Source organism: Eurosta solidaginis, chromosome 3 (assembly GCF_040869045.1).
Source record: "Eurosta solidaginis isolate ZX-2024a chromosome 3, ASM4086904v1, whole genome shotgun sequence".
NCBI lineage: Eukaryota > Metazoa > Arthropoda > Insecta > Diptera > Tephritidae > Eurosta > Eurosta solidaginis.
This window is the reverse complement of record NC_090321.1, coordinates 79,368,176-79,393,444: the sequence shown is the minus strand read 5'-3', so window position 1 is coordinate 79,393,444 and position 25,269 is coordinate 79,368,176. Positions and strand designations below refer to the sequence as shown.

Here is a 25,269-nt window from a genome sequence, read left to right as displayed (position 1 = left end):
CGGTATAAAGCAAGTAGGTCCCGTCCCGCCAACTTGTAGGACAAATTAAAAGGAGCACGACGGAAAATTGGAAGAGAAGCTCGGCCTAAAATATCTTTGGAGGTTATCGCGGCTTACATTTATTTATTTTAATGAATGAGAACTTGTTTTGCTCTGATACGCTGGAGCAAAGTCAGAATGACATGATGATGATCTTAATTTACGAAAAATTTCAAATATGCACAGACCCGATCAATAAGTAAAATAAAAACAAGTAAGAACGGGACTGTCTTCGGCTGTGCCGAAGACTTCATACCTTTCATGAATGGGGCTGAAAAATAATCTTATCCCGTTCGTAATCTCCGAATAATCGGATGTATAAGATAAGAAATATATAGTGAACAGATCTACATACCTTAACGATTTTTAAGATAAATATAAAATAAAAAACAGGTAGGTCTGCGTGTAAAAACTATGACTACGAATCACGTATTTCAAAAATATATGACGAAAACGTAACTATTTGATGAAATTTGATGAATTTTGAAGATTCTAGCCGTAAAAAAGGGGTCAAAATGACAGTTTATATGAAGTATATAATATATATACGACCGATCTCTATGATTTTTTCAGACAACAATATATGCTATATACGTAAGCATTTTGTGAAATTTGAAGCTTCTAACTGTTAAAACGGGGCAGAAATTGCGCAAAGTTTCTTATCTGAACAATCGGTTGTATGAGATATATGCTATGTGTACCACCGATCTCAATGATTTTTTCAGACATCAATATATGCTATACACGTAAGCAGTTGGTGAAATTTGAAGCTTCTAGCTGTTAAGATGGGGCCGAAATCGTAAAAAAAATATATATATACTATATATATATACTATATATACCATCATATATATATTATATATATCACCGATCTCTATGATTTTTTGACACAACAATACATACTATATACGTAAGCAATCGGTGAAATTTGAAGCTTATAACTGTTAAAATGGGGAAGAAATTGCGCAAAGTTTCTTATCTGAACAATCGGTTGTATGGGATATATACTATATATACCACCGGTATCTATGATTTTCTCAGACAACAATATATGCTATACACGTAAGCATTTGGTGAAATTTGAACATATCTAAACGATTTTTAAGATAAATATAAAATAAAAAATAGGTAGGTAATCTGTGTGAGGATGCAAAGCTTCACGTTTTTTGTGGTCTGCATGTAAAAACTATGGCTACGAATCACGTATTTCAAAAACATATGACGTAAACGTAACTATTTGATGAAATTTGATGAATCTTGAAGCTTCTAGCCGTAAAAAAGGGGTCAATATGACAGTTTATATGAAGTATATAATATATATACCACCGATCTCTATGATTTTTTCAGACAACAATATATGCTACATACGAAAGCATTTTGTGAAATTTGAAGCTTCTAACTGTTAAAACGGGGCAGAAATTGCGCAAAGTTTCTTATCTGAACAATCGGTTGTATGAGATATATACTATTTATACCACCGATCTCAATGATTTTTTCAGACATCAATATATGCTATACAAGTAAGCAGTTGGTGAAATTTGAAGCTTCTAGCTGTTAAAATGGGGTAGAAATTGCGAAAAGTTTCTTATCTTCAGACAACAATATATGCTATATACGTAAGCAATCAGTGAAATTTGAAGCTTCTAGCTGTTAAAATGGGGTAGAAATTGCGAAAAGTTTCTTATCTGAACAATCGGTTGTATGAGATATATACTATATATACAACCGATCTCTATGATTTTTTCAGACAACAATATATGCTATATACGTAAGCAATCGGTGAAATTTGAAGCTTATAGCTGTTAAAATGGGGTAGAAATTGCGAAAAGTTTCTTATCTGAACAATCGGTTGTATGAGATATATACTATATATAAAACCGATCTCTATGATTTTTTCAGACAACAATATATGCTATATAAGTAAATATTCGGTGAAATTTGAAGCTTCTAGCTGTTAAAATGGGGCTAAAATTTGCGAAAATATATATATATATGCTATATATATATACTATATATACCACCATATATATACTATATATACCACCGATCTTTATGATTTTTTCAGACAACAATATATGCTATATACGTAAGCATTCGCTGAAATTTGAAGCCTCTAGCTCTTAAAATAGGGCAGTAATTACGAAAAGTTCCTTATCTGAACAATCGGTTGTGGGGGATATATACTATATATACGACCGATCTCATACATTTTTTCAGGCAATAATATGTGCAATATACGAAAGTATATGGTGAAGTTTGAAGCTTCAATCTGTTAAATTGGGTAAGATATTACAAAAATCCTTTTTCTGAAAAATCGGTTGTATGGAGGATATATGCTATAGTGGTCCGATCCGGTCGGTTCCGACAAATGTCTAATCGGACACCCAAATACACCTGCTCACCAAATTTTATCAAGATATCTCAAAAATTGAGGGACTAGTTTGCATACAAACAGACAGACGGACAGACGGACAGACGGACATGGCTAAATCAACCCAGCTCTTCAACCTGATTATTTCGGTATACTTAATGGTGGGTCTATCTATTTTCCTTTAAGGACTTACAATTTTCGGTTTCGTGACGAAATTAATATACCATTTCATTTTCATGAAAGGTATAAAAAGATTAAGGAGCATCTCAAATCATGCCCACTGTTGTTGTTGTAGCAGCAGTTTGCTTTGATTTGATGGTACATTTATTCAAGAACTGATGTCCACCGGGTTAGGGGGTCAGAATATACCCGCGGTAGGTATGCCTGTCGTAAGAGGCGATTAAAATACCAGATTCAAGGGGCTGTATCGGAGCGTACCGGATCTGTATCCGGCAAAGGACCATCACATCGATAACACTCTCCAAAGCCTTCGGGGAGCAACCTTATCGCTAAAACAACAACAACAACAACAACAACTGATGTGGAGATCATTAAACGGCAGTCCTATACATTTTTAAAAGCCTCGTAACAAAGTAACTTTACTGAAAGATGAGTTTGTTCCCGTTGTACGGCAACCCCATACCCAAAACGTACATTGAGTTTAACCGGAAAACCTTGGTTAGATCAGAATCAAAACGATAACCGTATCCTGATCTTTGTTTGGCCAGCATAACGTAAGTTTCGCTGGTAGATCATAACCGTTACCTACAATGTGGGCTGACTGTATTCCAATTATGCTATACGCTCAAAGGAAGTTGAAGAAGATAACGCCGAATGTTGTGCAACGTTGGATGAAACAACTGTTTATTGCCTGCAAGGCAGTGTCGGCTCATTAAGTTGTCATTTGGATTATCGCGGAGGGCTCAACTTGCTCCATTGTTACTTCTTTAGAACCAGTAACTTTTTTGGCGAGTATTATTCTCTGTAGCAATTGTTTATATTTGTCAGCTGCGCGTCTTTGTCTTTTCCAACTTTACAAGCTTTTTAAGTAGCCGAGAGATGGCTGCTAACGCAATGTTGTACAACGTCAAGAACACTGCTATTTAGTTTTTAGGGATGTAACGAAAGTGACACTAGTTTGCTGGATATCAATGTGACATATTTGGTTATCATGCAGTTTAGCTACTAGAATTTCTATCTTATGAGTGATTTTATTTTACCATGTCGTAACTTGTAGTTTTCCTCGCGTCCTTGCTTAAAGATCTTACCGGTGCGGAGCTTTGCCTGTTTGACGTGTGTACTTACGCATATTTACACATATATATTCAACTGAATAGGCGCAGTTGGCACTAGGATTGGAAAGCGGTGGTGGTGCCATTAATTTTACAGAATCTTTGAAGATGAATGGCGTGGCGGTATGGGATTACTTATGTCAGCATTAGTAGATGAAGTCAAGGTAACGATAGATATAACTTTTTGGGTTAGCCAGTTTCTGACGTTTCAGCAGAAGGATCCTCCTTAGCTGTTTCAATATTTAAAAAATGGGGGATGTAAACAGAAACAGGCTATGAGCATTCGTTACGCAACTTAAGCCTTAGACTGAGCATCAACATGAAGATTAGGACGCTCTCCAGACATATGTAGTGATGGCTAGATCTGAACTGCTTGGGACCTGAACTCTTGCTAATACTCTAAGAGCTATGCAATATCAATTTTCTGCTGAAAAAGTTTGCGAGTTAATTCAGATCCGACGGTATATAGAGTAATACCTTGAGATATCTTGTATGTTGAAAGCGACCTTCTGGGTTGACCAAAACGTATATAAATCCGGCAGAGAAATTGCAGCTCCTGTGGTGTTCCTTGTCATTCCATCCGTTTGTGTTGTTCCAACAGACCTTGAAATCGCTGTAACCTCGTAGTTCTCGCGATTATACTGATTAAGATTGTATTGATTTAGTTGCGTGTCTTTGAAGATCGCATTCGTCGTAGTCAGTTCAAAGCCATTGATTTTGGTACCGAAATCCCTATTGGGTATTACGAACATACTTATTTGATAAACAAACACTTAAGGATTTAGCGAATATTTAAAAACTTCTTACGAAATGCTCTACTTAAAAATGTATCAGTTCAAACAGTTTATTGTTGTGGGACTATCAAGATAAAAGAAAAGCAATTTACAGTTTGATGGATGGGTTCGGCGATTTTTTATTGACCTAAATAATTTAGCGATATATATATGCTTCGTTGGGGAAATCCTCTGGCACACAAATCCTACCCTTAAGCACCATAAGACATTCTGTGCTGTAATCTCACTAGCAATTCAGTTCATTATAATGGAACACGTGACCGATCCTATATAGTTTCCCATAAAGTACTCAATACCTGTTGGCGTAAACTACTTTCTCCCAAGAAACGCCTTCGCTTTGTAGACCACCGCATTCAAGGAAGCCTCGGTATGAGATAAAATATTGAGCTGGGATGCCTCACAAGTATTTTGCCTTCTGGAAATGTGGACGCTGAGGCATCTTTTGGAAGTGCAAAATTGTTATTGTGTGAATTATTTTTTCCCCCACCTTGTTAACAATTTTAGCAGGACGGCTGCCGTGATGTTGTGATAGTGTGCTGGCCTATCTAAACAATGGCGCGCCACTAAGTACGGGACAACTAGTATAAACAATTTTCTAAAAAGCGATCGCCCCCTGATAGTTGTTTGGAAAGTTCTTCGAGTTTATTTCTGTTTGTAGAAGTTTCTCCGCAAAATCATCTGCCTTGGCAGATAACATTCCGAAGTCGGCATAAAACATGTTCGTCCCCCAGTTTGGAGAAAAATTAAACAAGCTGCATGCCACAGTTTCATCAACACAAATTGGTGCCTAACCGCCTAGACAATGTTGGCCTTTACCTAGCAAGACATGCCAGCTACCTTCCCCTGTTTTGCGATAAATGACGCCAGTTGGGAGTAACAAGAAAGTTCAAATCTGCATCCACCTGTCCCTCTGAACCCAGTCGTGAGCAGCCTTTCCTTTGCTTCCTAAATCCGCCTGCCGATCGGAATACTTTAAGTGGAGACGCCATATCTTATTCTCATAACATGGCCTAGCCAGCCTTTGGAGTTTTTAGCCACAATGCGTAACGTTCATACATCTTATCACTATAGCGACCTAGCCTAATGATTTCCTTCCCTGAGATACGACCCAATTAACGGAATATGTGATATACGTCCTTGTTAATAAAATATTTAAGATATGACTCTTTTATTAGGAGTCGAAATTATCTTTCGATACACACCGAGAAAGACCATAAATCTTCCGAAAAACTTTTCTTTCGAGTACTCTAAGAGCCATCCTCTCATCTCTTGACATCGTCAATATTCCACGAGAGCGTGATTTCTGTTCGTCGAGTGAGCAGTGATGTATATTGGAACAATTTTCCGTCATTCCTTTTCAAATTTGGTTTTGAGACAAACCGGTTTCGGCGTTGTGCCGAACCACCCTGTCGGAAAATCAACCAAACAAGATAAGTGAGCAGTTTACTTTACCATTATCTTCTCAGGTCAAAGTAGCACTATGTAGTTGCCGAGAGAAATTCCATATTAGATTTCTGTTCTAATATTGTTTTCGCTGTTAATGCTGGATTCCAAACAGATATAGTTTTTCAAAGTTTCGAATTAATATCTGTCAACAATGACGTGGCTGCCAAGCACCAATGCGCAGAAAAGCAGGAACTCGACTTGACTTCATTCACTGCAAGACCTATCTTTGGCGCATCTCTATCAAGTAAAGGTAATGCAGAACTGGCGGATGTCAATATGTCTTCTGATAGATTGTATACCCGCGGTATTATACCTGCTGCTAAAGTTATATTCTCCAGCAACAGGCTAAAGAAATCGCACTATAGCGATATAGGCTTATGCCGATAATTGCCCCCGTTGTAAATTCGAAATACCCGAAACTCGCAGTCGAGAAAAGAAACTTGCACAGGAAGAAGCGCGTCAATTTGGCACAACTTGGATCTGCATACTATAATGGGTTAAACTCTTACTTATGTAGAATCAACCCCTATATACCCAATGTATGTTCCGCATTTAACGTGTCTCCACATAACAGCAACCATCTTTTCAATTGTAATGTGGAACCAACGCCTCTAACACCCATGTCTCTTCAACTCAACCCTGTTGAAACTGCTCGTTTCCTTCGACTCACGTTAAAGGATATTGATGACAATTTGTAGGTGATCGCACCCATTAGATGGGTTGAAGCACTGCTACAACAACAACAATATGTCATGGTCTTCAATTTTCTACACTGAAAGAAAAAGACTGGTAAAATCAACCGAATGGATAAAAATTGACAGAAATTTCGGTTGAATTGACCCGTATTTCTGTCAATTTTTATCCATTCGGTTGATTTTACCAGTCTTTTTCTTTCAGTGTACTTTGAGCATAAGGGTTCCCTACTGCCGGAATTTCTCGTACGTAAGGTTATAGCTCACCATACTAACGAAACCTTAACAGTTAGGAGATCCAACGAATCTACGCATGAATATTCAACGGTATCGCTCTTATCAATATGTGAGAGGAGCGGAACTTCAGTGGCTAGCGCAGTCCAAAGCTTCTGTGTCTCAATTGTGACAATTGTGGTTATATCAACCGACGAACTTTTTGAAGATACCTTCCTACTCAAGGTTGGTTAGAAACGCATACTTGTCTGTTGAGCTTTAGTGATCATATCAGCATCCATTCTTACGTAAAAAATCAACTTGTTAAATATTAAACAATCAAATATTACGTAAAATTATTTCAACTTTAACCTCTTGCTTTCCGTTTCTTTTATTTACAGTGCCCACCTCAACTTTTTTGCAATGATGTGAACTGTAACCAATAGACTACAAGACGCAAAAGATTCGTAGAAATCTGTTTTTCCTTAAGTGCTAAAAGTGTAGAGGAAGAGAGTAGGGGGAGAAGGACGAAGTTGGCGCATTTAAATTAGCTATACACAAATACATACTCTACGTCGAATTTAATTGAAAATCGAGCATCACGACCACAAAAACTCCAAAAAGTAAAATCTCAGGTAAGTCAAGCAGAGAAATAAAAAAAAAAGGATCGAACGGAAAAACTTACATAAATAAAGGCCTGAACACATTCGAATTTTGCGTCGTTTTGGCGCTGGCGTCACTGAAAGAACGCACGTTTAGAGTTTTCCTGGCACAATGAACGCAAAAAGAAAACTCAAATTTTTAATTTTTCTTTCTTCAAAAATGTACATAAATAACAAACTATTTAGTTAAAAAAACAATTTTTTTTTTGTTAATTGATCTCTATTAATAAAAAATATAATATAATCGATCAAAACAAGAAGACTGCGGGGAAATCGACTGACAACGCTAGCAAAACGTAAATTTTAAAATTCTTTTGGTGTTACTTTGGTGTTTCCATTGCATTGGTTTTTAATTGAGAACATAGCCATGGAGACGTGTGTGTTCAAAATCAGTTGTTGACGTAGCGTAAACGCCAAAACGATTTAAAAATCGAATGTGTTTGGGCCTTAAGTGAAAAATGTAGTGAACCGAATGTAATTGCCCGCATTAGCAAAGTGAAATAAAAGAAATAAAAGAAAATTCGAAATTCAATAAGAAGTAAGTATAATCAAATTCGTAATCAACAATGTCAAAGTACTTACTTATGCCTCTTTTCTACCCTGGTAACAAAATTGTGATTATCAGTCACAAAATTGACAAGTATCTTAGACCACGTTGATACATGCCTTAATGTACAATTAATCGTCAATAGATATTCTACGTGTTTACACATGTTCCATCCCTGGGAACTAGAGTATTTTCCGACAAATTTTCACGTGTTTCTTTTATTTTGTGCTTTTAATTAGAGATTACACTCTAGAGGTGAAAGTTTTTCTATAAAAAAAATCCGCATCTCTAAAACTTCGTCATATTTACCGATTATCGAAGGGACAAATTTATATGGCAAATCTAGTTATATAATTAACGATTAGGACGAAAATGAAGATAGTCTCGTTATATGTAAACTAGGTTTTAGGATGTAAAAGACAGTGAAGTGGTTACAATGGTCGCTAACGAAATTTGCCGTCTCCAATATTACCGGTAACAGTTGGAATATGTGCTGCAAAAGAGAGGTCTAATAAAATTACGATCAGTGGACTAGAAAAAATAGTTCTGAGTATTAGACCAATGCAATTCTTTCAAGAGATTCATCCATAAGCAAAAAAATTATTTACCCATTTCTCGAAGTTAGCCGCCTGCTTTCGATGTTTGAAATGAACTAATATTTTAGGTAAGGTTAAGAGGGCGTGCGTGGAAATTTCCCACCATTCCACGTTCAACCAGTTTACTCCACCACTTGCTTTCTTTGATGAATTTAATTAGGAGTAAGATATCCACCTTCCCAACCTCTGCCTGGCTGTCAAAAAACCGTGCGCCCAGAAATCTGAGTCGCCTTGCTTGCAGTCCTGGACATCGGCAGAGAGAGTGATTAATCGACTCCTCTTCATTCTCATTCTGACAGCTTCTGAAGAGGGAGCTTGTTGGTACGCGCCACCGTCGGAGCATTGGTGCAATAGTGCAAAGAGCTGCGATGACAGCCGTAAGTACTCTCACTGCAGATTTGTTTTGCTTGAGAAGGAAGCTAGTTCCTCTCATATTCTAAAAAGGACCTTGAGGTCTTGCAATCAACTCGGTTGGTCCACAGCTACTCCGTTGCCCTTATCTCATATTCCCCGATTTTCCTCAGGATTTAACCCAGCGCTGGCCTAAAGAAGCTGCCCGCCATAAGGACCTTGAGATCTTGCAATCAACTCGGTTGGTCCACAGCTACTCCGTTGCCCTTATCTCATATTCCCCGATTTTCCTCAGGATTTAACCCAGCGGTGACCTAAAGAAGTTGCCCGCCATAAGGACCTTGAGATCTTGCAATCAACTCGGTTGGTGCACAGCTACTCCGTTGCCCTTATCTCATATTCCCCGATTTTCCTCAGGATTTAACCCAGCGGTGGCCGCCTCGCTTGTGGCTATTTCGGAAGTTTTCATGGCTATCTCATCTGCAAATTAATTTCATCCAATATCGCTGTGCCCAGGGAGTCAGAAAAAGGAGACATTGAGAGGCCTTGTGGACGCCAGCGAAAACTGACACCTTTGCCTTTAAGGTGGCCTGTCTGTCGGTTTTTTTGGAGACTTGAGCAATCAAGGAATATCTCAATGAGTTGATGAGATCTGCTTATACCTAATGCAACCATTTTATACGAGGATATACCCAGAGAGTGAAATAAAACGCAGCGGCTGCGAGGAAGTGTTTCTATCGGAACCCGCCTATGGAAGCAGGGGTAGAGGGCGGCCCCCACTCCGTTGAAGGACCAGGTGGAAAACGATTTAGACTCCCTTGGTGTGACCAATTGGCGCCGGTTGGCAGAGAAAAGAAGCCAGCTGGGCGCCTTGTTGGACGGCCATAACCGTTTCCACGGTGAAGCGCCAATTAAGTAATTAAGTAATACCCAGAGAGCACTCCATATTTGAACCTTAAAAAACAGTATTGTGTTAAGGGTTAAGGGCTGCTTTCTCTATCACGGGTTAACGCTAACCAACAGTTTTTTGACATGTAACTAGGGTTGTCCGATTTTTATTTCGGGTTCCCGGGACAAATCTCAAATTTGAGCCAAATTCCCGGGATTTTTAAAAATTTCCCGGGACATTTGAAAAATAAGAAACACCTATTTATTTGCACGGGTTGCTCATTTCGGCGAAATAATTTTTAGACAGAATTAAACTTTTTAAACTCATTTATTTATAACAAATATTTTTATGAAACAGGCTAATAATTATTACGTTTACTGTATTTAATGCGAATTCAATATTCTATGGATTCATTTTGCTAACGTTATTTTAAAACACAACACTTCCCCATGCAAAATGAGTATTTAGGTGTGCGATATGTCAAACATTGACAATATTCTGAACCACAGTAGGGATGAATTTTTCTTCTTTACAGAGTTGCATGCAATATGCTAATGACCTGAATACAATCGAAGCCGCAAATATGGCCATGTTTCGTAGCAGATTATAAGTTATTAATTTTGATATTGTGAAAATGCCGGGACATAGCATTTCCCGGCGGGACACTTTAAAATTTATGAAAAATATGGGATTTCCCGGCCAATACGGGAAATTTCGCAACGCTACATGTAACTGAAAGTTTTCTACGAAATAAGGTGCCGGCGTTAAAGGGAGGTAAAAGCTGCCCCTTAGCACGCTTGAGATAGACAATTTTTAACATTGAAGAGTCACAAACTAGGCGAACTTTTGTTGGTACCTCCGTATTTACTTACATGTGTCTACACATTTTATTTGTAAGTAAATAGCATTGTGCAACTTTTACGTATGAACGAAAAAACCAAAATTTTTAAATGCAAGATTTGGGTTTAAGCATTCTCATATACACATTCCATGGAGAACAAAAATGTTTTTATCCACTACCCACACGCTTCAACGCTCCGCTGCTTTGTTAGTTGGCAGCATCAAAATAAAGTTCAATTTGTTTGGCATTCGAATTCAGTCATCGATGGTCGTTGATCGTCATCGATTTGGGTCAATTGTCTATAAAAATAATGCCAAGTCAATCAAGAAACTTATCCTTTACAACCTTTGTAAAATGTTTGACTTCGAAAAGAGTAGGGTGCTTCAAAATTAAATCATCCATCTTTGGGGCTTAAAATTCATTGTAGATATGCTATGATATGATAGCTGGGTACTTCTAAAATAGGTGCTTTTCATTTTCATTCAATGTTTTTAGTTACTTCACTACCTTTATATTAGGTCGCTTAATAGTTTGTTCACCAATTTTATCTCAAAATTGGGGAATCTTCCGTTAAATTTTAAAGTAATTTCCGGCTGATCTAGATACTTGGAACAAGAAGTCACGTGCAGAATCCCCTAGGTGGAGCAATTTTGGATAATTTTTCGATCGATTTTTAGTTACAGCGGCGATCAGAAAAATAGCAGCTAACGCTTTTATTTTCGATATTTTAATTATACAAAAAAAAAATCTAAAATGTTTATAAAATCTAGGAAATTTTACGAAAATTTCGAACTTTTTATTTCGAGTTATCTGAATTTTTCTTGAGTGTGCGGTTTTGTCGTCAAGTCAATTTCATCTAACAGTACAAGTTTTAAGTCTTTTCGAAAATTTTTGAAAATTGACAGTGATGACACAAAGCTGAAACCAGTTTGTCGGGAAAGCGATCGGTCGTATAAATAGCACATGTCCCATACAACCGATTGTTCAGATAGGAAACTTTTCGTAATTTCTGCCCCATTTTAACAGCTAGCGGCTTCAAATTTCACGAAACTCTTACCTTTACATCATATATACATAGTTCTCATGCAGACAACAAGAAACGTGAAACTTAGTGCAAGGGTTATTTATTAGACTGGTTCGATTTATTAACCGATATCGCGCCATCGATTTTTCGATAGGATTTGGGCTCAGGAAAAAAGAGTTCCACTACGCACACCAAAAAAAATAATTTTCACGCCTGCGAAATTAAATTTTTTTTTTTACTTTTTTCGACTTTGATTTTTAAGGTTTTTTTTCGTGACCTACTAAAAAAATTTTCATTTGATTGTAAAGTTTTCATGTATACCCTGTCCGACCTAAAAATGTCGACCCACCCTATTATTTATTATATATAATTTATCGAAAATATCGTCTTATGTATGTACATATGTCTGTTCTGTATATATTACACATATTTTAAATCCGATTATGCGGATATTACGAATTGGATAAGATTATTTCCCAGCTCCATTCGTGAAAGGTAGGAGGTCTTCAGCACAGCCCAAGACAGTCCCGTCCTTACTTGTTTTTTTTTCGTTCTGTACGGTTCAAGGATCGCTCAGAAAAACGGTTTTTGGAAAAATATGCGGTGCCACATTCCCAATTCGCTTTATATCCCCAATCGGGGTGCACTGGGAGTGGAAGTGAGAATTGAAATGGGAGTAGGAGTGAGAGTTGGAGTGGAAGCTGAAGTGAAAGTAAGCGCGAGAGTTTGAGTGAGAGTGAAAGCGGAAGTGGGAGAGACCTATAACACGTACTCTTTTAGACTAAAATTTATTGGGCTATTAAACAGCATTCTGAAACCTCAATAAAAAAAATTTTAATTTTCGTAAAATTCTAAAATATTTTTCGAAAACGTTTTTATAGTTTGGTTTCCATAGTTTCAGCCACAAAATTCATTTTAGTTTATTTCTTAAATTATGATTATGATTGTCGTAAATGAAAATTGATAAAATTTGGCAAATCTGCCACGGCCGTTTTCGTATTCGTAGCTATATGTACTTTTAATTTAGATTCGCTGTTAACCATATTAGACTAACATGAAGTAAATTATTTTATGAAACCCTTTAAATAATTGGCATGTTACATACATATTAAAATTATTCGTAAGGCTTGATCCAATCAGAAGCTCTTTTCGCTTCTTTTTTTCTGGGCCTTTAAAATCGAAAGCACGCATTATGTCATATTACCTTTGTATCAGTGCTAAAAGCGGAAGATTCAATTTGGTAACTTTTAAGCAAATCTTCATCATGTCAACGTATATATAAACCATTGACAATTTGGCAATGTTGTTAACTATTCGCTTGCCAATTTGCCACTAGGTTAATAGGCCGGCACGTATTGCCGGTATTTGGTATTTATGTATGTACAAGAGCTTTGCTGTTTACAAATTGAAAAAATCAACCGAGCACTGCATTGACTCATTATATTTTGAATGAAAAACGTACATATATACCCAGCGTGAGCTTCAATTGTACAATTCATTTCAGATAAATTACTTTTCTACATAACACGTGACACCGCCCATTTAAAAGATTTCCTCTTACAACAAAACTTGGTAAGTGAAATATCATTGATACAATACTATTTTTCGCTAAGTTATAGCTTATTATTCTAGTCTACTAGAAATATTTCCTGCTATAAGGAAAATATGTGTACCCAATCTTATCATGATCCGGCAACTTTTCTTCGAGTTATGGCTCCCGAAACATAGAAAATTGCTTAGTCTAAAAGGGGCGGTGCCACGCCCATTTTAAAAAATTTGAATTTTTTCCGATTTCTTGTTATAATTCCACTTGGGAAAAGAAATATATTGATATAAAGCTCTTTTTGCAAAGATATAGCTTATTTTATTCGTTCACGACGTTATGGGCGTGGTCGTTAACCAATTTCCTTAGCATTCCTTATAGTAAAGGCAAGCGGTATAAGTTTTGCGGAGAAGCTAAATTCAAACATAGCGGCATATAGGCAGCTCCTTTTCATGCTGTCGGAGGCTGCTTTTTTCGCGGGTTCTTCCAAGATTTGGCGCATAGTGAAATTCTTTTCGTTGGTAGATTTATCAACCGCACTTAATAGATACGCCCAATCAGCCGCTTCCCGGCGGGCATCAGTCTTTTGCACAATACGCTCGAAGAAGGCTGATTCCGCTATTGGTGGCGCAATTTGCAGGATCCCCTTCTAGAGAAATTGAAAAAAGGCTTATGGCGTTTTCTTTTCTGAAAATAGTGTCGTCCTTTTAGTTCTTCTCAGCTCTCTCATGAGACTGTGTGTTCCTTTCACAAAATATTTTTCACTGAATAATAAAAGGGATACAATTCCCTACAAATAGAGCCATTTGGCAAAGCGTCAGGTGACCTAGTCAAAAATCTAGAACTCTAGAGTGCAACATGAGGGTAACATTTTTTTTTTTTTTTCAGAAAATAAAACGACATTAGTTTGCAATCGTCGGGCATGCACTCGTTTGACCATTTTTTGTACAAAAGTTGACGTAGCGCCGCCGTCTGTTGTTTTTTTTTGTTCTCGTTATCGCTATTCTGATATCGTCTTAGTCGGATGGAGGAATATTAATTCTATTATCACTGATTGCGGGCTCGTGTTCATCATCTTTCCTGAGCGTTTCATCCCTCTCTGTATTGAATAACACATAGCAGTACGCCTTCCCTCACCTAAGCACCCTATGGACATTGGTTACCTGGTCGTTTGAGAGGAGGGTACCCCGGGCTTAGAACCTTCGCGCTCTCGCCTAACTTTTTGACCAAATCTGCGGCGTGTTATTCCTAATGGCTAGCAGCTCAAGCCCGCGCACTCTCGCCTTTCTCCCTCAATTTTTTTCTTCCCAAAAAGACGTATCGCTTTCCGTTTGAAATCGCAGTAGCGTTCTTCAACTCTCTTTTTGTTGCCTTATAGCTTCCTCTCTTTCAACTGCAACGAGACATATTTCATTGAACCAATTGTTTTTTCGTGGTCGCTGTTTATCTGTGGTCGCCGGTAACCAATTGTTTCCTCGGCGGTGGTACGAAGTGCTCTAGAGATATGCTGCCACTGCTACTGCATTCCGTCGTGTTGACTTGCGCTCGCACAGAGTAGGTCTGAGCAGGGAGTGGTGTTGCGAAGTCATTGGCAGCTTTCCGTCGGTCTATCACTACGCGTCGATCTGGGTGCAGGCATGTGTTTATGTCTTCTTTGGCTACCTTTATTATAACTTAAATATTCCTTACTACTTAGTTGTTGTTGTAGCTATAAGGACACTCCCCGAAGGCCTTGGGGAGTGTTATCAATATTGATGGTCATTTGTCGAGTGCAGATCCGTTACTTTCCGGTAACAAGCACCATTAAGGCACCAGCCCAACCATCTCGGGAACGATTTAGTATGACCACATGAAACCTTCAAGGCCATACCGCCCTCCCACCCCTTAGATCCATGAGGAATTTGTGGTCGCCAGAGCCTCGGCTGCTAAAGTAACAGGATTTGCCACGGATCTGTGAAGTTGACAATTGGCTTGGAGAAGCTATATTTTGCGCTGTCAACACCTTGAAAGGGTTGCGGTACACATTTCCTTGAATCAATTTGGTATTTTAGTCATCTCTTACGACAGGCATACCTGTCGCGGGTATATTCTAAGCCCCCTAACTCTCTGGGGGTCCTACTACTTAGTCTTCAATATTTATATTCCATTCCATATGTCACCATTTTTCGCACTCCTTTTCTCTGGAGAATTAACATATCAAGCGAAAGCAGAAGGTACAAAGCTGCAATCCTACATATGACTACAACAGTTACACATTAAAGGCCATTTGTCCTCCTTTAAATGAGCAGTGACCTACCTCATAGAAATACATTAAACTGGGTAATAGATTATGAAGTGGACTATAAATGTTCTCAAGAGCACATTCACAAATACTTAAGCAACATCAGGTTTTTTCCCCTTATGTACATTCGTATAACATTTTCCCTTTGTATGAAGTTTACAAGGTGATAATTACTTTTGCTGTTTTCTTGACTAAATGTTTCTTTAGAAAAAATACAAATATGAAACACCAGAGAAATTTCTTAAGAAACAGAGAAAAGTAGCAAAAAAAACATGACAAAATAGAAGAAAAAGAACAAACAGAAAACTCCATTAATTGCATGATACATCGCTGGGGCTCATAATGAACCTGTCACGTCTTTAGCAACTGCGAATTTTGTCCACTCAAACTACTTGTAATGAGCCAATATTAAGAGCTATATTTAAGTAACCAAAAGTTTTGACTAAGTTGATTGAAAAGGCTGATGATTTGTGCGAATTTGATGATGATAATCGTGTTGTTGTTGTTGTGTTAGCAGTGCTTCGCCCCCATTCGATTAGTGCGCCCCTCACAAATTGTTGTCAAAGTTCTCTAACGGTAGTCCAAGGAAAGTTGCAGTTTCAGCAGAGGCGGACCATAAGGAAGTTGGTGTTAGAGCCATAGGTTGCACATTCGAATTGAAAATATGTTTGATGTCATGTGGGGTCACATCGTATGCAGGACATGCAATACGTATGTCGAAGTTGATTCTGGACTAGGAAGAGTTTAACATGTTACAGTATCCGGAACGAAGTTGGATCAGGGTGACTCGTGTCTCCGTTGGTAGTGTGCTTTCTTTTTCTGTCTTGGCTTTGCCCAGGCGCTCCTAATGCTTATCTGGATTAAATGGCTGTGTTGGTAGGAGCTGGATGTCATCATAGTTCTTATGAATATATTTCCTCAACCCTCTTGGAGGCGTGTCTAGATCAAGCAGTTGTTGCGAGATGTCCAAATTTGTGAGAATTTAACAACAACTGTCTCTTTAGCATTTCGATACGCTCTGTAATATTGAGCTCTTCATCCTCACTATGTAGATGATGTTCAGGGGTCATATGAAGACATCCGGTGGTAGTTCAGACTGAAGCATTTTGGCAGGCCTGCAGCTTCTCCAGTGTCTGCTTTTGAGGGTAGGCGACCAAACTGGTTACGCTTAGCACATGAGCGGCCGGTTTCTTGCTTTATACATGGTTAGCAACGTTCCGTTATCTTTTCCCTAGGTGCAGCACGCAAGCGACTAGGATTTGGAGGGCCAGGTTCCGTTGTCATTATCGTGTAGTCGTCAGCATAGGAAATGATAGTAACTAAAATTAAACTGACGCTTGCCTACCATTCACATAATTTGGGGTCCATCTTTTTAGACAAGGGGAGGCTTGAACCTTCCTTGTCTTGGAGTAGCGTTCTGTGGCTGAATGTGTCAAAAGGTTTTGACATGTCAAATGCCACGAGCACCGTTCTATGATGGGGGTTTTCCTGGTTCAGTCCGTAATTCATCTGAGTCTTTATGGCGTTTAGCGCGTTGGTTGTGCTATGCATTTTGCGGAAACCATCTTGATGGATGGCTAGGCGAACATTCGTAGTGAAATGAAGGAGCAGGACGGTTGCCAATGTCTTCGCTACTGGCGAAAGGAGTGATATCGGTAGATATCGCCTTCGTTAGCTGGTCCCCAGGCTTTAGTAGTGGAATTATTCTTGCCATTTTTAATTGTTCGGGAATTATAAAGGACTTCAACGAAATGTGGTTTAGCTTTTGCATGGCTATTCCACCTGGGCCTATTGATTTAAAGTACTTGGCCTTTTTAATGGCTTTTCCCACCTCTGTTTGAGTGATGGTAATGGATGACTCGGCGTGTTTGTGTTTACGTGTTCGTCTGTTTGCACGACGTCTGGCCTTGTCCACTGAAGGAGCATTACAAGTTGCCGGCAAAAAACCGCTGGCCTATTTCTCCGAGTCCGACGAAATTTTATCGCCAAAGCCGATGGATATTTTATCATTGTCTTTTGTCGGGTTAGACAAGTATTTGCAGGTTGGCCACAGCTTACCGGAACATGCAGGGAGTTAGCAGTTCTTTAAATGCTCCTCCCATTTGCCTCATGTTGTCTTTTTCAGTGCTGGAACGATATTTTTTGTCGTAGTGTATCCGAACCCTATCATCTATCGAAGCTGTGGTTGCAGAGAATTTGCCTACGCAGATGACCATCCGTTTCTGGGAAAAACTTTCTGGACACCCTGCTCGTTATTTTGCAGGGCTTGATTGATTGTGTGACTTCGTGGGCTGCGCCACGTGAACTGTCAATCAATCCAAGAAAAACGGAGCTGGCTCTTGTTGCGAATTGATACAAGATCTGCGATTGCAGCTCATATTCGATTGGGTTAATATCGTTTGTACTTTGTAATAGGGTGTAATATCTAGGGATTATATTGGATAGGGAGCTGTCATGGAGGGCTAATTAGAGGATGGGACTGGAAAGGCAGGCCACGGCTGCATTCTAATGCTGCAGGGGGCCATCAATAAGAACTTGGAACTCTCGCCAAGGGTAACAAACTGGCTTTATAAAATGGTTGTCAAGTCGATCTTGCTAGATGGGGTAATGGTCTAGTGAGACGGCGAGTTTTACCAAAACGTTAGTGCAGCTCAACGGACTGCGCTGGTTGCTATCAGCGGCGCTCTTAAAACAACACCTACCTTGGCATTGAACATACATTCGGTGATTATTGCGGGCAAGGCGAGTACGGGCCGTTCGCTAATTAGACATCGTTATATGGGCTATGGGGTTTCTTACATCGGGAATTCCAGCATTCTTATCAACATTGACTCTATCCCAGATAAGACAGACTATTGTGTGCCAACAACTGCTCCACCAGTAAACTTCAAGTCATTCCCTTGGGAGAAGAGTGGGGTAGGAAATTATTCTAAGGCTGTGAAGTCGTAATTTGGTGTACGAATGGGTCAAAGTTAGACGGGAAGCTTGGAGGGGAGTTTTCGTAAGGAGCTCGATGTAAATTGCCAATTAATTTTAGTGGCTTCTAAGCTAGAGTTGCCGCGATCAAGGATGCGGTGGATGGGATGCCTTCCAGTGCTACTACGCTTAGAGAATTCAATATCAACTCATATATCCTAGCAGCTAATAAAGCCCTGTGCTCAACGGTGGCGTGATCAAGGGTGGTATGGGGGTACCTGACCTCGCTTGCTATTCTATGATCATCATCTGGGAGCTGGGCCATAGCAGTAATGCTGGCAATTGTCACGGGGATCTCTTTGCGCGTATAGGTACAACTGAACCGAAACTAGGTAGATGTAGGGAATACTAAGTTCCCCTGGCCACTTGGGGTCTGTTTCCCTAAAGATGGGCCTTGTAACAGCAGCCTTATGACAAAAAGAAACATTTTGCTGTGAAACGGTGCGGCCGTCACGTTAAACAATGCATATATTTTTGATAAAAACGGTTCGTCCTTAAAAATTCTAAAACAATTAATGCTTTTTAGTGCAACGGTGCGGCCGTCACGTAAAATTTAATGATTTTTTTTGTGCAACGGTGCGGCCGTCACGTTAAACAATATTGTAATAGATAGTAAATTGCAATAAACATATCACGTCTAAAATTAATACTGTCTTGGAAAATTGGAAAAATAGATCAGGATTCTCTCTTATATACCGTATATGGTAGCACACCCGGTATAAACAAAAATTTTTTTTAATTCATTGTTCACAGGGAATACAACCCAGCTGTCTCTCAAGTGACTCCAACTTCAAATAAATAACAAATTTATTTAATTCATTAATTTTACTTCAACATTCAATACAAAATTCAAATTAGAATATAAAATCATTTTAAATTTCTTTTCAATTAAAATTGACATTCATAACACAAACTTGCCACTTTTATTAATTCAACTTAGGTGATAAAACCATTTCATATTCCCTTTCAATTCAAATTTGTTCACATTCATGTCTCAAATCTGCAGCAACAATTCAATTTAGGTTAATACAATATAGGTTATAAAACCATTTGAAATCTCTCCTCCATTCAAATTTGTTCTTATTCACAACTCAAACAATTTAAAATTGTAAAACCATTCCAAATTTCTTTTTCATTCAAATTCGTTCATATTCATACCTCAAACTTGCAACTTTTTCACAACTCGATTTAGACTATAAAATCATTTCATCCTTTTTCATTAAAATTTCTTAATATCCAAGCATACAAAGCTGCAAAAGTCTTCCTTCTGCTAATGTCAAATTTCGAAACAAAATTCAAAGAATTGAGAGAAAATTTCTCTAAAATTAAAAAACGCGAATCGAGATATGGTAATAAGTTCGCGCTTAACATAATCTGCGATCTGACAAAATACTTAGTTACAATATCAATGCCTGATAAAAGTGCAAAAACCATCGCGTCAGCACTATTCGAAGGCTTTATTTTAATATACGGGGCCATGAAATTGATTAAATCAGACTTAGGAACTGAATTCAAAAATGAAATTTTTGCAAATTTAACCAGTTTATTAAATATTAATCACAAATTTTCTACACTATATCACCGCGAAACCTTAGGAACTGTCGAAAGAAACCATAGAGTTTTTAACGAGTACCTACGTGCGTACTTAGATGATTCCTTTGATGATTGGGATACATATTTGAGATATTTTACGTTTTGGCATAACACAACGCCAAATACGGTATTCGATAATAAACTTACTCCTTTTGAACTAATTTTTGGTAAAAAGGCCATTGTGCCATCTGAACTGAATAACGAAAGAATTGGACCAATTTATAATATCGAAAATTATTCAAAAGAAGTAAAGTACCGAATGCAAAAGTGCCACGCCTTGGCTAAAGAGTTAGTAGAAAAACACAAAATAAGGAATAAAGATGCATATGACAAAAATGCACAACCAATAGTAGTAAACATAAACGATATGGTTTTAGTTCAAAAAGAACCACGGGAAAAACATAAAAACATATATCAGGGTCCATACCTAGTAACTAATATAGACGGTGTAACCATTTTGGATAATGAAAACAAAAAATACAAAACGGTACATAAAAACCGCATAAGAGGAGTACCTAGATAAATATAATCGGATGTACCCAATTTCATTTTGAGATAGTCAAAACTTTTTTTTTTACTATTTCATTACGATAATAAAGCAAATTTAAACCAAAATTTATCATACTTTAAAACCATACTTAATTTAAGTAAATGCAAATTTAAATAAAAATATGTCAAACGATTAAAACAATACATAACGTAAGTAAAATAAACAAATAGAAAATGTATGTATAAGTTACTATACAAAAACGATATAAATGAAATTTTGAATTACAAAGAAAACAAACAAAAAGGTATAAAAACTATTAATATTCATATATGTAAATATGTAGGCTTAAAGAACAGATAAATGTAATTAATTAAATTAACTAGATTACCTAGCTATATCTGCCGCAAAGGTTCTAATTCTAAATGTAATTAGTTATATTAAATAAGTTGACTTAACTATATCTGCCAAAAAAGTCCAATTTTTTTCTCAAATTGTTCAATTTGCTATTCGGAAGGTATTTAAACCCATACCACCAAAAAAGGTTGAAGCCGACAAACCTGATCAACTTGTCGACTTCAAACTTTTTTCCGAAAAGGGGGATGGTGTAACAGCAGCCTTATGATTTCACCCTGTTTCCCACTTGGTGTAACCCTGTTGTCTATTGTGAATGGACAACAGGTGTTGAAACAAGTTGGAAATGGGGAGGTCGGCAAAAAAGAAGAAAAGGCGGCCATCATAAGAAGGGATAGTTTTCGGCAGCAACGAGTGTAGACATCTTTTTAGTGCGACTACCGAGTTTAATAAAAAGAAAATTGTACTTTTTATTCAAAGTAAGAAAAGCCTTTTTAATTCCCTTTAATTCGGGTCAATAAGAGATTAGAAACCTGAAAAGCAACCATTACGGAAATTTTGAAGAAGGAGGCACCTATATGGAGGCGGCGCCCTCCACGTCGATATCTGGCTGCCATCAATTTGCCGGCTTGGGGTAACGCAGGAGTTCACAGCCTCGGGTCTGCTAAGCAAAATCTGGGTGGACACTACCTGTTGCGAGGTAGCGAAATCCTTCTGGCCGGAAGTGGGTAGAAAGCGGTTTGCTGAAATTATTGAGTTAACCAAGACTCATCTAAATAAAATTAAAGAAAAAAACACTTTTTTAAAAATAAGCTTTTATTATTGGTTAATAAAATTAACTAAAAAGTAAAAAATAAATTGACTGTAAAGAAATATAACACTTTATACGTTCATTGTAACCTCTAACGATAATTAGCGTATTACATTGTGATAGCAAGAAGAGGAGGTCCTAAATGTTCTTAATTATACCATCAAAATTTAACACGCTTTTATTAGAACAATTAGGACTGTGATATAAACTGCAAGATTTAATAATTTAGGTGCAAAGTTTTAATGTTAAAAATATATAATTATGTACAATATGAACCTTTTTTGTCGCATACGAAGAAGCCTAATTACCGTTAAAAGTTACAATGAACTTATAAAAGTATTATATTTCTTTACAGTCAACTTATTTTTTACTTTTTAGTTAATTTTATTAACCAATAATAAAAGCTTATATTTAAAAAAGTGTTTTTTTTTTTTCTTTAATATTATTTTTGTTCATTTTGTTCCCACGGGTATAGGACAGAAACGGTCCATCCCCCCAGAGGTCCATTGTAGAGGGATAAGGGCTTCAGTACAACAAGGTTCGCCCTGGTACCCTGAGGCGCAACGTTAGCGATATGAAATGTTTATACACCCTCATAGCATTAAGCCCTCGGCACGTGCTCATCTTGGCATTGGGTCATAAATACTAATAATAAATCAGAAAAAATACACATTCATAACCAACAAATTTTGCTGTGGCAGAGATTGGCATCAGGTAACTTTTTTGATACTCTAATATATCCGCAGCAATTTGAGTATGAGTACGTATAAATCAACCAAGCGCAGCTAACCTGATCTATTCAGTTACATACAACAATTGATGTGTAAGTATAAGCTATGATGCATATGGATACAAGCGACAACGGTCTCTCATGAACTATTTCGTGTTTGGTCTGCTTTCGTATGAAATTTTAATTGAAATACGAGGGAAAAGTTTGCTTCGATGGGTGAATTTCAAAGCGCAACTGCTAGCTCAGTTAATCAGTTATCAGCTGAGTGAAAGAAATTGTGCTTTCGAAACGATACGTTGAGCCAACTGTCAACAACCAATCGATAAAAACGTTGAGTGAATGGAGCGGAAAATTGTTATGCTCACTGATTTGTCGTAAAGTTGCAACTGTGCGTTCCAAGAAGTTATCACTAATCAACTTCGCCAGCAGTTGTGCTTTTGGAATGCGCCCCATGCTTTGTTCAACTCATTCAAATGAATTTGTATATATGTACATATACATGTTCACGTGTTCTTGCAACAACAAAACGTTAAATACACACATACAGGCATATGAATATACAGATTTTCGAGAAAACATATCGAAGTGGCTTCACTTCGGATATCAGCATCTTCAACCAAATTGCTGATACGAATCGCTACGCTTCCCAAGGCAGTCGGTTCTATGTACCGGAGCGACTCGGGATTTTTCCCGATCAAGGACTGTTATTTCAGTGTAACCCCATTTAATTTGTTGCGTCCCTCCCACAAATTGTAATCCTCACAGCAGCTCCTTGCAGCGGGACTGCTCCATATTCTCTTGCTCTGGGAAGGTATCGAATCCAATCCGGCTCCGTCTCCTGACCCCGGTCCTGAGAAATGGTTTTGCCGCATTTGCCGGAAAAGAATCTTTTTAGGACGGTCATACTCTGTTCAGTGTGTCTCGTGGAAGGGATGGTTGCATCGGACAGGTTGTTCTGGGCTTGACCCCAAAACCCGACGTCCACGTAACTTTTATAAATCTTTTGTGGCTCCTTGCTGTTCACGCCCAAGGGCGTCCCGTAGTCTACGCCTACAACCTCTTTTCTGCCCTCCCTATCCCGACTGATGCCCGCCAAGGGGAGCGTGCCTTCCGCAAGGTCATTGAATCCGCCTCGGGACGTTTCATTCCCGCCGAGAGAATTCCCAAAATTCGGCCCCACTTCACGGCGGAGGCCGCAAACTTAGCGAGAGAGCGTGACCTTATAAGACAGCTTGATCTAGGTGACCCCCAAATAAGGGATATAAACCAACGCATCAGATTGCTTGTGGATGAACACAAGCGGGCGAAATGAGAGGAGCACCTAAGAGGTTGTAACTTCTCTACCGGTGTGGGTAAACTTTGGTCCACCGTAAAGTCCCTATCGAATCCGTCTAAGCACAAAGACAAAGTTTCCATCGCCTTTGGCGATAAAGTGCTATCGGATGCGAAAAAATGCGCGAGCGCGTTCCGCCGACAATATATAATGCATTCTACAGTCGACAAAGAAAGACGGAGGGCGAACAGACACGCACATAAACGCAAATTCAGCGCGTCACCAATCACCATCACCGCTAAAGAGGTTGGGGACGCCATTGGTCACGCTAAACCATCCAAAGCAGTGGGCCCAGACGGCATAGCCATGCCGATGCTTAAAAGCCTAGGGAAAGAGGGTTTAAAATATTAAGCGCATGTCTTCAACCTGTCTCTTTCCACCTTTGTCATACCCGAAAAATGGAAAATGGCCAAGGTGGTCCCGCTACTAAAGCCTGGGAAACCAGGTAACATAGGAGAGTCGTATCGTCCGATATCTCTCCTATCGCCAGTAGCAAAGACGCTTGAAGCCATTTTGCTCCCCTATTTCCAAGCAAATTTGCAGATAGCCTGTAATCAGCATGGCTTCAGAAATTTCCATAGCACTACCACCGCGCTAAATGCCATTAGCACCCAGATAAATTGCGGTTTAAATCAAAACCCCCACCATAGAACAGTACTCGTAGCGCTAGACCTATCAAAAGCTTTTGATACGGTCAACCATGGCTCGTTACTGCAAGACCTGGAAGGGTCTACCCTCCCCCCATGTCTTAAAAGGTGGACCGCAAATTATCTGGGTGTTCGGCAGGCATCGGTGCAATTTAGAAACGAAACATCAAAACCAAGAAGAATTAAACAAGGGGTGCCACAGGGTGGTGTCCTGTCCCCACTTTTGTTTAATTTCTACATATCTAAGCTACCTTCACCACCGGAAGGAGTCACAATCGTTTCCTACGCCGATGACTGCATAACAATGGCCACAGGCCCAGGCCAGTGAGCTATGCAATAGAATAAACGGCTACCTCCCTGATCCCTCCAGATTTTTCGCCTCGCGAAACCTGGCATTATCACCGACTAAATCTTCCGCGACCTTATTTACAACATGGACGTCCCAAATGTCGACCATTTTGAACATCCACGTCGATGGCACTACGCTACCGACTGTCGTGCACCCCGTAACAAAATCCTCAAATCCCTCGCTGGCAGTACTTGGGGAAAAGATAAAGAAACGCTCATGACTACATAGAAAGCAATTAGCCAGCTGATTACGTGCTACGCGTCACCCATATGGTCGCCAAGCCTAAAAATTACCCACTGGAAGAAGCTACAGGCCTGCCAAAATACTGCTCTCAGAATCGCCACGGGCTGTCTTTTTATGTCCCCAGAACACCATCTGCATAATGAGGCGAGAATACTCCCCATCAGG

At 38.7% G+C, this 25,269-nt stretch overlaps 1 protein-coding gene across 4 annotated transcripts in view; it reads left to right on the top strand.

Annotated features, from left to right (window-relative positions):
- LOC137244052 (serine-rich adhesin for platelets) overlaps window positions 1-25,269 on the top strand; it is a 403,539-nt gene that overhangs the window by 156,191 nt on the left and 222,079 nt on the right. For 2 of the 4 annotated variants that reach the window (XM_067772530.1, XM_067772532.1), the window contains one exon: window positions 7,249-7,482. The exons of 1 other annotated variant lie outside the window; for it this stretch is intronic. The gene's annotated coding sequence lies outside the window, so the exon portion shown is untranslated. Of the gene's footprint in view, window positions 1-7,248; window positions 7,483-13,261; window positions 13,330-25,269 lie in introns of all 4 variants that reach the window. One more of the 4 variants, XM_067772529.1, reaches the window with a different exon arrangement.